This window comes from Siphateles boraxobius, unplaced genomic scaffold (assembly GCF_051911475.1).
Source record: "Siphateles boraxobius isolate OS27281-9 unplaced genomic scaffold, OSU_SipBor_1 6, whole genome shotgun sequence".
Lineage (NCBI taxonomy): Eukaryota > Metazoa > Chordata > Actinopteri > Cypriniformes > Leuciscidae > Siphateles > Siphateles boraxobius.
Window position 1 is genome coordinate 37,158,475 of NW_027509186.1, and position 13,730 is coordinate 37,172,204.

Sequence of the window (13,730 nt, forward strand, 5' to 3'; positions counted from 1 at the left end):
AAAACCTAGCTAGCAGTATTAATAATCCTAAAGAGGATGATTAGCTGGTTCAGGTGTGTTTGATTAGGGTTGGAGGAGCTAAACTCTGCACCCAGGAGGACCGACATCGCCCTTCCATGTCATAGATTAAATATGAAAGTAAAACAGCCAGTGGGTGGTGGCGTTATACTGTCTTTATGAGTGAGTCATTCAAACTTCTCGTTCAAATCAGGAATTCTTTAATGAAACACTGTTGTGTGGCTCGCAGGAGATCGACGCTCACAGTGCAAGGTCCAGAAGTAAGGCCAGGGCATTAAAGGTGAATATGATGGATCGTCAGACAGGCACAATTGTTAACTGACGACACAACATGTCGTCGTCGTTAGGGTGACGAATTTAACGATAACGGATCGCCAGGTAGACGTAACAGATCGAGATGCAGGCACACATACAGTTTAACGGTGTCCTGCCACGGAAAGATTTTTGCCAACTGACTTGATGTTTATCTTCACCTGTAGCTACGAGAGAAGAACATCAGTAGCGCGAGTCGCATTGGAGTGACGTCAACTCCCCTCTTCGTTTGATTGGCTAGAGGAGGAGCTGTCAATCTAGAACTAGTGGACCAATGGTGACGCTTAAGCCCGCCCTAATTTACATGAAACTCGAACTGCAACATTTGGAAGAGCAAGCGCAGAACATGGAAAGAAGAGCGAAGAGAAAAACAGCACAAGCGTACAAAAAAATTAATTATGAGCAGAAAATGAAAGAGAGCGCAAAGTACAGAGTAATAAAACCAAGGAAAACATAATTTTAAAGAAAGCATGAACACAAGTTTAAGTTTTGTAAAAAATATTTTTTAATGTGTTTAAAGTTTTTTTTCATGCTTGTTATTTTTTGATCCGTGGACGCAATACATTTGGCGGGAATTTGATCCCATACTTCACCATTAGCCGCTTTTCCTCTGGCCAGCGTGAGCACAGAGGCCGAAATCATCCTCACGGCACTCCTGTAAAAAATAAATCGCTATACAAATATATCAGACGACGCTGCCATATTGACTGCACGAACAGTTAATTTAGCCTACTTGCATCTTTCATTCGTAATGTCTGGCGGTCTTGCTGGTTTTTTTGTTTGTTTGTTTGTTTTACAATTAAAACTAAAAGTCTGTTGTAACGCAAGCCTTACCGAACATGTAGCCTACAGAGTAAAATATTACTGAAAATTGATTAGTAATGCCTTACACTACTGCGTTACAGCAAAACGTAATATGTTACTGTAATGCATTACTTTTGTAACGCGTTACTCCCAACACTGTTTAATTTTAACCCTAAGTTAATGTAAGTTATGATTTCCAAGTTTGTATTTATTTTTGTTATATTGTGTTGAGCCTTTCATGCGATATTCTTGCACACTGTAGAAAGAATGCATTTGCCTTGGTTGTATGTATCTTTTTGTATTCAATAAAAATAAAAAATAAAAAATAATAAAAAATAAAGAATGATGCGGAATTGAATTGGGACAGCCTTCATCGCGCCGTGTGACGCAATTGGCCTTCAAATGCGGCCTTCGAGGATGCAGCCTTTGAATTGGGACGGCCTTCGTCGCGCCGCTGTGACGCAATCGGCCTTCAAATGCGGCCAATCGGCCTTCAAATACGCCCTTCGGAGGACGCAGGCTTCACATTGGGACACAGCTTGTGGCTAAAACTTTCAACAGTTGAAGCTGAAGTGTTTCCGTAGCGATAGAGTGATCATGCGCAGTAAACACGCGCCGCGTCGTGTAGAGCTCAAGTTAGCTCGTTAAACGCAAGATGCTCTCAAATATGCTGAATGGGAAAAAAAAGTTATTGGTTCTTTCCAGGCGGTACCTCATGATGAATATATAAGCGAAGACCCCAGGCATCACCAGAAGCCGGTATGTATGATATTGTTTTTTTTAATTTGGATATTCTGAAATATTTCATACGTTGGTAGACAGAAAAGACGTTACACGACGGATCATTAATTAATAATTAATTATTAGTTTATTTAGGGTTTATTCAATAGAAATAAGCCTAGTCATATGCAAAGTCATATGTAATTTGTGACATTTTTAAAACGAGTACTCCTTGTGTGACCCGCCTCCGTTTCGTATTTCAAGAGCACTAAGGGATTAAAAGTGTGGATTTCCTACTTTCAGACCTTTGACATTGATGAAAATTCAGATTTGGATGTTTTTATTTTATTTATTTTTGTATTAATGCCACGAACAGAACAATACAATGAGACACAATCCTTTAAAGTGAAACAAAAACAAAGTAAATAAAAAAAAGAACAGTGCCAGAGACAAGAAAAAAAAAAAAGAAAAAAAAGGGGGTGCTACATTATATATCATACCTGCCTACAATGCTATAAGCTCTAATTGCCTTTTTACTTGTGCGATTACACAAAAGTGAACAATAAAGCTTAAAATCATTTTTAAAGCAAGAAAAGTCAGGCTTGGAGTCAGACCATTTCATTATATGAATGTGAAACTTCCCCATCAATATTAACAATTGTATAAAGTATGCCTTATCTTTCTCAATCCCATGATCATTGAAGTGTATCATAATGTCAATTCCACTCAACTGTAAGTCAATGGTCAATTTTTCCTTAGTTAAACGCTTCACATCAATCCAAAATATTTTGGTATGTATGCAATGGAAAAATAAATGAAAAATTGTTTCCTTTTCACCTTTACAGAAATTACAAGAGTAATCAATATCTAATTTATAATGTTCCAGTACATGTTTTACTGGGTATATTCTATGCATTATTTTAAAAGAGACTACCTTTACTTTGTTATTAATTTAGAATTTATCCACTGTTCGCCAAGCATTACGCCGATTTACTTTGTGTACTTAGTCCAAACACAGATGACCACAAAAAGCGAGCTGGAGGGTAAATAATATTATTAAGTATATTCCTAACATAGTTATTTGAGACTTTATTTTGTAAAATATTTGTATTACCCAGAAATATTTTACCCATGATGTATGTAAAATTTAAATCTTCCTCTTGTGATGTATTTTTAAGAAGGATTAATACTTTCCTGGGAATCGCATCCATTACAACTGCAAAGTCTTTAGGTCTAACTGGTATTTTAAATTTATTCAAAAATTCTCTATATGTTAATAAATTTCCATCATTATTCAAAAGCTGGCTAACTAATATAATATTATTTTCAAACCAGTAGTAAAAAAAAAGAGATTTATTTTTGTAAAGGATGTCTTTGTTGTTCCAAATATAATATCTCCTAGGTGAAAAATTATGTTTGTAGGCCAGTGTCCATGCCATAAGAGCTTGTTTATGAAATTTTGCAAGCTTAAATTGTATTTTTTTCAATCGAAAAATTACACTTCAATAAAAATTTTAGGTCGCCCAATTGTTTAAATAGATAATTGGGAAAGGAATTCCAAATGCAGTCTTTATTTTTTAAAATTCAAAGCATCATAACTCAACACCTCTAAACCACCATGATCTTTAGGATTGCATAAAATTTCTTTTCTCAAATAACGTGGCTTGTTTTTCCGAATAAAATCAAAAAGCATTCTATCTAATTGTTTGGTAACTTTAGAGGGAATATCCAATGATAACGAAACATAGACTGATCTGGAGATTCCTTCCGCTTTTCTTTTCTTGCATTTCACTGCTTTAATGATTTCATTCCTATCCTTCAAAAATAGAGCAGTGTCGTCTGCAAACTGACACAACTTAAATGTTTCCCCCAATGCTGTAATTCCTTGAAAATGTCCTTTTTTAATGTGAAGGGCCATTATTTGCGTTGCTAACAAAAAACTAAAAAGGGGAGATTGGACACCCTTGTCTGATCCCTCTATCCATTTCATATCTGCCAGAAGTCCCCCTTGCTAATTTTACAGAACTGGTACATCCTTTATATAGAGTTTTGATAGCCTTTTGAAAATAATTGCCAAACCCCAAAAAATAAATTGCTTTAAATAAAAAATTATGTTCTATGGTATCAAATGCCTTGTGAAAATCAATAAATAAGATAAAACTATCATCTAAAACATAATCATTGTAGTCTACCATATCAAGTATCAATCTAATATTATTACTAATGTGCCTTCCTTGAATAAATCCAGTCTGTTCCTCGTCTATAATTTTTTCTAATCCTTTTTTCAATCTTTTGGCAAAGATTAAGGCAAATAATTTGGCATCATTATTTAATAGACTAATGGGTCTCCAATTCTCTAAATCAAGAATAATTTTATTTGGCTTTGGAATTAATGTAATGACACCTTCTTTTAAAGTGGAAAGCAGTTCACCTTTTTCAATAGATTCTATAAATGCGGCCAGCAAAAAAGGAGCTAACTTATCTCTAAACACTTTATAAAACTCACTGACAAGTCCATCATTACCTGGAGAACGATTATCTTTAAGGTTGCCAATACATTCTTTAACTTCCTCTAACCTTAAATCACCATCACAAAACAATTTAAAATCATCCTCAATAACTTTGGCACTATCTGAAACATTATCTAGCAAGTCATTCAGATCAGAAGACACAGAGTTGGGAGTGCACAGACCTTTGTAAAACTGTGATATCTTTTTTTCATCTTCTGTAACTGAATAATTAATTAACAATTTGTTTATAGAGGTCAATTCACCATTTCTTTTTTCCAGATTAAAAAAGTACTTAGTATTTCTTGCCCCCTTTTCCAACCATTTATATCTAGATCTGATAAATGCACCCTCTGCTTTTTCTTGATAAATGTTATCCAGTTGTACTTGTAATGATGATAAATCTATTTGTTCCTGCATGTTCAAATTTTCTTTACTTGATAGGCGCATTATTTCTTTAATAACAATATATTCTTTTTGTCTTTTAACTAAAGCAATCGATTTCCCCATTGAAATAGCTAGGTTCCTAAATTGTATTTCATTATTTCCCAATGTTCTCCATAAACATTTGTTATTTTAGCCTGAGACAGTGCTTATCAATTAACTTTGATACCATCAATTTTAATTTGTGATCTTCTAATAACTTTTTATTCAATTTCCAATAACCCCTTTTTAATTTAGATTCATCTGGACCGTGAGTATTTATCAAGAACGATACACCCTTATGGTCAGTCAAAACTGACGGCTCTATAGAAACCATCTGGAATCATAAAAAAAAAAAAGAATGCGTGATTGTTTGGAATAATCTTTGTTGCTCCATGTGTAGATTCTTTTGTCTGGATTTTTGAGTCACCAGATATCAACTAAACCAACACGTGTACATACATTTCTGATTTCACAATGAGTTTCATTGCTTCTTGATGGCCATCTATCCAAATCCTCATCAAATACACTATTGAAATCCCCTCCCCATACTATTTTTGCTAAGGGAAATTTAGTTATAACTCGTTTCAATTGAATTTCTATATTTTTGAAAAATGTTTCATTAAGCTGTCTATTATTGGTGGCATATGAATTCACAAGAGAGTAATGAGTTTGATCAATGTTAACATGCAATAGTACCATTCTTCCCAAACTATCTATTTCGTGGCTAAGAACCTGACCTCTGAAGTTTCCTTTCAGTATAGCGACCCCTGCAGATCTATTGCTGAAATGTGAGAACCATATGTCATTTCCCCATTGACTTCTCCAGAACTTTTTTCATCTTCCTTACAAGCATGCGTTTCTTGCACAAAATAAAAATCAGCACCCTTTCCTTTACAATATAAAAATAAGGATTTCCTTTTCAAAAGATCTCGTAAACCTCTGGCATTAATAGAAAAAACTGATATAGACATCAACGTTTACACTTTTTTTTTGAAAACTCGAATTATTGAACTAGGGTCTTTAAAGCTATTGTTTGTTGCATAATTATCTTCCATATGCTCTACAATATGCCTTGAAAAAACAACAACAACCTATGCAAATGTTGTACTTATAATTGCATATGAACACAAAACACAATTTTAAATGTAGCTAATTGTATAAGTATACCGTTTATAACATAACTTGTTACCTATACAGCCTACATGTGGGCTACTCAGAAGTAAGAAAGTTATTTGCTCCAAGTAGCTGCTCAATATTTCAGTTTCTGAGACATTAGCTAACTCGAACTTCTTTCTTATCTATGTAAGCCTTGTTACCTGCAAAGTACGCTCTCTTTCCCTCTTTGCGTGCTTTTCAACAAGAGGCCATCATTTTGCGCGTGCTTCTTTGTCTGCAGCGGTCAGATCCTCTTTAAAACGGAGATGCTTTCTTTGCAGATATTCATTTGCTTTGGCATTTCTCCATACCAAGTCTCTTGCCGTCCGTGAAAGAAACCTGATGATCACTGGCCGCGGTGTGACGTTGCTCTTCAACTCTGGAGGTTTGCCAATCCTGTGAACTACATCGATGGCACCTGTCACAAAAGTGCATTCAGCTTCTGGAAGGATCTCTTTGCATATTTCTTTCACAACCGCTTTAACGTCTTCTTCTGATCTCTCAGGGGATCCATAGAGACGCAAGTTCCATCGTCTGTTATATCGCTCAGCGTCGTTTAACTTCTGCTCCATTTCATGAATCTTCTTTTGAGACTCCACGCTCTGTTTTTTAAGACATGCACTTTCCTTCTTTAAATCAGCAATGTCTTGATAACAGTTATCAAGTGACTTTTTGAGTCCTTTAATTTGTAGAGTGTTTTGCTTAACTGCAATGTCAATTTGATCGGATCGTTCGTCGATTTTCGCCGTCAGAACGCGAATGAAGTTCTCTTTCATCTCAGTCAAAGAAAGTTCATTTCCTCCATCATTCTTAGCTTTCTTTGGTGGACGTTTCACTGGACTATTGGGATTTGTATTACAGGTACCTCCCTCGACCACTTTACAGCTATAAGAATGGAGATCACCAATACACCTTTTTTCTTTCGCAGATTCGATCTCTATCTCCAAAGAATGCTCCATCTTTGATCTTTTCGAGGTGACCGTCTACCAAGTGGCTGATAGAGTATCGTTTATACACAAAAATGTTGTTAAAAACTCTCCAAAAATGTCTTTACAAATGCATAACTAGCACTACTAAGCAACCATACGATTTCAATCTTATTAAATGAAGTGGACCCTATGTTTCTGTCTCAGCTCAAAATACCACAACCGCTCACGTCGCCATCTTGAGCCCCCCCAGATTTTGATCTTTGAATATAAACGTTTGAGAACCCCTGACGTAGGATGTAGGGGTAGCGTAAGCTGTGACGCCTCTCAAACATACAAACAGGGCTGGCCAACAAACTCAAGCTCCTCCAACATTTCTCTTTAAAAATGGTTGTTTTAGACTTCAAATTTGTCACTGTTGTTTTGTTTTGCTCTATCCTCTGCTCTTCCGCGTTCGTCATTACATTGTTGCCTCAGGTCAAGTGTTACTCTTTCACCGTAAATCGATGCGTACGGCCGTCTGTTGGAAGCTAGTTATTTTAGTCGATAAAGTTTTAAATATGGATATGTTTCTTACACAAATGCATCGCTTCACTTCAGAAGGCCTTTATTAACGCTCCAGAGCCGTGTGGAGCACTTTAATCATGGATGGATGTGCTTTGATGGACAGAAACGGTCTTTCATTGCCATTATAAAGCTTGGAAGAGCCATGACATTTTTTTATATAACTCCGATTTTATTCGTCTGAAAGAAAAGTCATATACACCTAGGGTGGCTTGATGGTGCGTAAATCATGGGGTAATTTTAATTTTTGGGTGAACTATCCTTTTGAAGATCTGTGATATTGGATACAGTTACCTAGGAGTTTTCCAGAAAGCAAGGTTATCTTACCGTCAAAGATACCCTGAACTCTCGGTTGATTAACCCAAATCTTGCTTACTCGAAGTATGCTGGTTAAAATGTGACGAATTGACGAGTCACCATAAAACGGACGCTAAGAGAAAAAAAGTGCGCTAAACTACTTCTTTCTTCTTCTTTTGTTTAAAGGGGTGGTAAAACACGATTTCACTTTTCTAACTTTAGCTAGTGTGTAATGTTGCTGTTTGAGCATAAACGACATCTGCAAAGTTGCAACGCTCGAAGTTCAAAGCAGAGGGAGATATTTGCTTTTAAAGAAATCAATTTCTAAGGACTACAGCAAATGGCCGGTAGGGACTACATGACCCAAATTTAAAAACTGGTAGTGACGATTCTCTCTGACCAATCAGTGATCTGCAGTGTTTCACATCAAATTTTTTACATAATAATACGCTAGTCCCTGTTTTCACATCATTACTTATGGTGATGTCTGAGATCTTCTGTGAATTGGCACATCAAGCACATCATTAGTGTCAGACAAACTACAGGATCATCACTTTATGTGATAATCACCTATCAATGTGTTTTTTATGTTTTACTCCTCAGGTTACATGACTAAAAATACTATTAAAGGCTACAGAAACCAAACCTGCAAACTCTCTTTCTGACACTGAAATTCATGATTAGTGCAGATCCGAGTTTTTATTTGAATATCTGAAGGGAAATTATGGTCTTCATAAAAGTTTTGATGGCATCATCTTTTATCTTTCCTCAGTAATGTCTAATAAAGTGTTTTAGCGCAGCGCTGCCTGTGTTCAGGAGTAACCGCTGTATTTCTGCTTTTCTATTGTCAGAGAGGGAATTTGCATTTTCTTGCAACTTTACTTACATAATCATTAATTAGGCTCTTTATAATGTTTTTTTTGTCAAAACTATATAATTTGAATGGTGAAGTTGTTTAAATAGTATCTTTATTGTCATTGCACAGTTTATAACGTTACTAGACATTGCCGTTGTTTCAAAACAACTTTGCTACCTTTTTTTTATTGTTACGTAAACCTCCTCTATTCAGTCTGCATATTACATATTGAATGGATTTCTGTCGTCTTACGTTAGATTTCTGATTAATTTAGACAACAATTTAACATGCAGTTTTATCCTTATAATATTCTGGGTTACATAAAAATTAGCAACCTAGAGTAGTTTTATAAACACTACTAATATGTAACAATCCAAATGCTCTATATTTGAGCTAAATATATTTGAAGCACCATGTGTGTTTTGCTGTTAAAGTATTCCAGTATAAATTCAGTAACTTATCTTTGATTCTTCCAGATCTGGTCCTGTGGGCGTCAGTATCACACAGTGGTCACAGTTCACACCTGCAGTGAAGCCCCTCCCACAACAATTCACCAATAAATACTGGGAATATTCCCATCATCCTACAAGAGAAGGACAAACTCCAGGAGTAGCAGCTGAAATCTGTGTGACTGTTAAAGATGGAGTTTATTAAAGAGGAGATTGAAGACATGAGTGATCCAGAACCATCCAGAATAAAACATGAAGACACTGAGGAACAAATAGGTTGGTGTCCATTCTTGTTTGTTCAATAATTCTGTGAATTAATAAACAGTATATGGACGATAAATTACAGAGAAATGCATATAAATGTGCACAACCTTTTATATAGCAGATTTAATTAGGGATGCAACGGATATGAACATTTTGGCCGATACCAATAACCGATAATTCTTTACATTTGAAAGCAGATAACCGATATATTGGCCGATAAATCTAAATTAAAATTTTTATATACTTTGATAGCCTGTATACATAAACAAAAGGCTCACCATTAAAAGCCTTGTCTCAACTTTTAACATAAATCAAACATTTACAATACAGTAGCCTAGTTTGAACCAGTGTTAGATTCCTTAACTTTTAAAATTAATTTTACACTCCTATGGGCAACTTTCTTTATTAAAAAAATGATAAAACTTTATAATAAGGTTTAATTTTGTTAGCATTAGTTAGCATGAACCAACAATTTTATAAGACATTTTTAAAAAAGTTGTATCTGTTAACATTAGTTAATGCACTGTGAACTAACATGAACACACATATTTTATTAGCTACTATAACAAAGGCTATTGCTCTCTGTTAGTTAATGCATTAACAAATGAGACCTTATTGTAAAGTGTTATCAAAAAATCCATTGCCTAACAAAAAATAAAATAACTAAATAATGCAAACAAGTCATTGGATAACATTGGGCTGCATATAAAGAAACAAAATGGAAAAATAAAATGGAATCGCCTCTGCACGGACAATAAGGAAATTGTTTTTATCAAACCATATCGTTGATGAAAATAATACGAGAACAAAATAAAGGTAGTTATTAATTATAACACAATGTTTTTGAAAAAAAATTAAACATTTTTAATATTACAGTGATAGTAAACATCTTTAATAGCTTAGTTACTGTTTCAAATGACATTGCTGTGTGAGCTGCGCGCGCTGAAGCTGAAGAGAACGAACGTTAAACCAAATCGCTTTGCTAGAAGGTTAATCAACTCAACGGTTGCTGAAGAATGCAAACCCAAAGAATTTACAAATTTATTACAATAGTGAATACAATTATAATTATATGACAGTCCCAATCATAGCTTTTAATGTTTTGCATTGTTGTTTAATCTGATGCTGAAGAGAACGAGCACCGGGAAACGAAGAACTTTTCTAGCAGGTTGTTTAAATCCACGAAACGCATAATATGTGAGATTAATCAGATATTTATTTTACATCAACTTTATATTACGACTTATCTGCACAAAATGACGTGAATGCACTATCGAACTTGTGCTGGTCATAATGTTGTAGTAGGCTAATCCCTGTTCTGGACGCGCTATAAGGCTTTACTCCATAGATGCGCTCTTTCCACAACGCGCTCGTCACGCTGAAACACTGGCGAACTAGAATTCACAACATTCTTTTACAGGCGTGTTTTTATTATAATGTTATGAAGCCTATGTGACAGATTTGTATCTTCAACTGTATCTTCCTTTTCAAAGTGAATCCAATCATTCAGAAACATCATGGCGAACAGCGCGCATCTCTCAACTGAAGTAAATAATCTATTATCTATCGGCTTTGATATATCGGGCCAATTTTCTTATCGGATCGATAACTGTAACATCAAAAAAGACAATTTATCGGCCGATATCGATATGTGGTCGATATATCGTGGATCCCTAGTTTTAATTATATTGACATGACAGAACTGACCTTTAAACCTCAAGGATCTGATACTTTATACTCACACAGACAGAAACCTGAAGTCTTGATTTCTGTTAAATGTTCACTTGAATTTTCACATTTATCCTTCTTGAACAGATTCTTAATGTTTATTTCAGAGCAAATGGAAGTGAGACACGAACTAAATGAAGCAAAGAAACACTGTGACTTCAAAACTGAAGGAACAAAAGTCAAAAAGCTGCACTCCTGCTCACAGTGTGGAAAGAGTTTCAGTCATAAAGTAACCCTTAAGAGACACATGAGAATTCACACTGGAGAGAAACCGTATACATGCACTCAGTGTGGAAAGAGTTTTTCTCAAGCAACAACTCTCAATAATCATCTGCTCGTTCACTCTGGAGAAAAAACATTTAACTGTGATCAGTGTGGTAAAGATTTTATTTCATCATCACAACTAAAACAACACCTGAAAGTTCATTCAGATGAGAAGCCTTATGTGTGTTCTCTCTGTGGAAAGAGTTTTTCACGACTGATCAGTTGTAAACGGCACCAGAAAACACATGATGAAGTGAGAGATCATGTGTGTTGTGACTGTGGGAAGAGCTTTACTACAGCTGAATATCTGAAACGGCACCAAATAATTCATACTGGAGAAAAACCTTACAAGTGCTCATATTGTGACAAGAGTTTCACTCATTCTGGAAACCTGAAATCACACGAGCGAGTTCATACTGGAGAGAAGCCGTACTACTGTACTCAGTGTGGGAAGAGTTACAAAGATTCAACAAGTCTGACATATCATCTGCACATTCACTCTGGAGAAAAACCATTTAACTGTGATCAGTGTGGTAAACATTTTATTTCATCATCAAGTCTAAAAGACCACCTGAAAGTTCATTCAGATGAGAAGCCTTATGTGTGTTCTCTCTGTGGAAAGAGTTTTTCACGGCTGAATAAATTTAAACTGCACCAGAAAACACATGATGAAGTGAGAGATCATGTGTGTTGTGACTCTGGGAAGAGTTTTACTAGAGAATGATGACTGTCTGAAACGGCACCAAAGAATTCATACTGGAGAAAAACCTTACAAGTGTTCATATTGTGACAAGAGTTTCACTCGGTCTAGATACCTGAAAGTACATGAGCAAGTTCATATTTGAGGGAGATTTTACGACTCTTTGTGTTCGAGCAAGGCGTTTGAATCTGTAATGTCATTGGGTGTTCAAGAAAAAGAATCTTCAAGATTCTTATAATACCCAAGCGTCACAAAGTTAGCAAAATGTAATGTAAACTAACAATGGGGGAAAAAGATTGGAGTTTATAGAGATCAAACATGCTACACATATGATTTTGGCTAACCATAGTATGCAGAGTCTGAAACATTAACCCATTCGAGTTTGCAAGAAAACATAGGCTAAACAACATGAAAAGGAAAATCATGAGATGGGAAAATTAGATACATGTTTATACATTTCTCAAGTGGTTATATATATTTAGAATATATAGGATTAACAGGGTTTATTTCTCCTTCTCAGAAGAGTCACAGCCCTCTGCACATTCCTTTTTTGGGGTCGTAAAGTCTTATCAGTGTTACTGGACACTGAGTTCTGCCAGTGGTGTTAGCTTCATTGGGATGTTAGTTTCAGGGGAAACATAGATCTTTGTTGGGAGAGTGAGTTTGCCGGACTATTCATTAATTATAATGAATAATTTGTGTGTGTGATTGGTCCATACGCTACATTGATTATCTTTGAATTGATTATGAAATTGTAATGATACATTTACCTGACATAATTAATTTTTTTATTTGATTATTCTAATTGACTTTGACATTATTTTCATTCAAGAGTTTAAAAAGAATAAAACATTCGCTCACATTTAATGATGCACAGATATCATTAAAACCTTTTCATTTATGGAGTCAGATGAAATAACGAGAAAATACAAACGAGAAAATGTGTTCCATTTAATCTTGAATGTTGCAGAAAAGGAAAGACTTGTAACATGCAGTAGCACCGTGCCCAAAATCTGCTGCGTTTTCACTGTCGGGCCAGAAGCTTCACTAAAACCTGCCCGTAACTCGCCTCTCTGGAACAACGTCACACTAACACATTATTTCACCAACAAATGGAAGTTTTATCAGAAAACAAATCAGAAAAAAAACACTGGAAACAGCTTGATCGCAAAACAAACATGATAAAAGCGACTGTTTGCTGGCATTTTTGTTGTTTGCTTGAATATTTAAAATCAAAATCATCTGTGTTTTACCACAGGTTTACAATAAAAAGTGATACATTGATCATAATTATGATTTTTCTGATTTCTTCAAGCGTTCATATTTACTATGTTTACTATGGTAATGGTTAGCGTGCACAGTCTAATAATAGTCGCGTATAAATATTTCCACCTTATACTGTGATCAGAATACACATCGGAACACAAACAAAAGGCATTCGAACATGAAAGTGAGTTTTGAGGTAAATTATTTGAAAAGTCTTTAATGCTGATGTTAGCTGACAGAATCATCCGGCGCTGCCGTCTCCCGACTCGGGTATAAACATGAAATCATTATAAACATGAACATTTTTGATAAATGCGTTTGTCACATTTCTTTAGTGAGAATGATCATTTCTATTAAGTTTCTTGTACAGTACTGTTACTTTTACTGTCTCACTGGGGCAGAGATGCCATCAAAAGTCAAAATATAAGTCAAAGATTTCCCTGTAATTACATTTTCCCTTTTTTTTATATTGTT

The 13,730-nt window shown here is 35.2% G+C and overlaps 1 protein-coding gene and 1 pseudogene across 2 annotated transcripts in view; both read left to right on the plus strand.

The window, feature by feature from the left end:
- Window positions 1-13,280, plus strand: part of LOC143715429 (uncharacterized) — a 90,757-nt pseudogene extending 77,477 nt beyond the window's left edge. Inside the window, exons 4-5 of the transcript XR_013195750.1 lie at window positions 11,134-12,545; window positions 12,616-13,280. The product of XR_013195750.1 is annotated as an uncharacterized LOC143715429 (transcript). The remainder of the gene's footprint in view (window positions 1-11,133; window positions 12,546-12,615) is intronic.
- Window positions 1,674-13,730, plus strand: part of LOC143715490 (uncharacterized) — a 43,823-nt gene continuing 31,766 nt past the window's right edge. The window contains exon 1 of the mRNA XM_077207323.1: window positions 1,674-1,893. The gene's annotated coding sequence lies outside the window, so the exon portion shown is untranslated. The remainder of the gene's footprint in view (window positions 1,894-13,730) is intronic.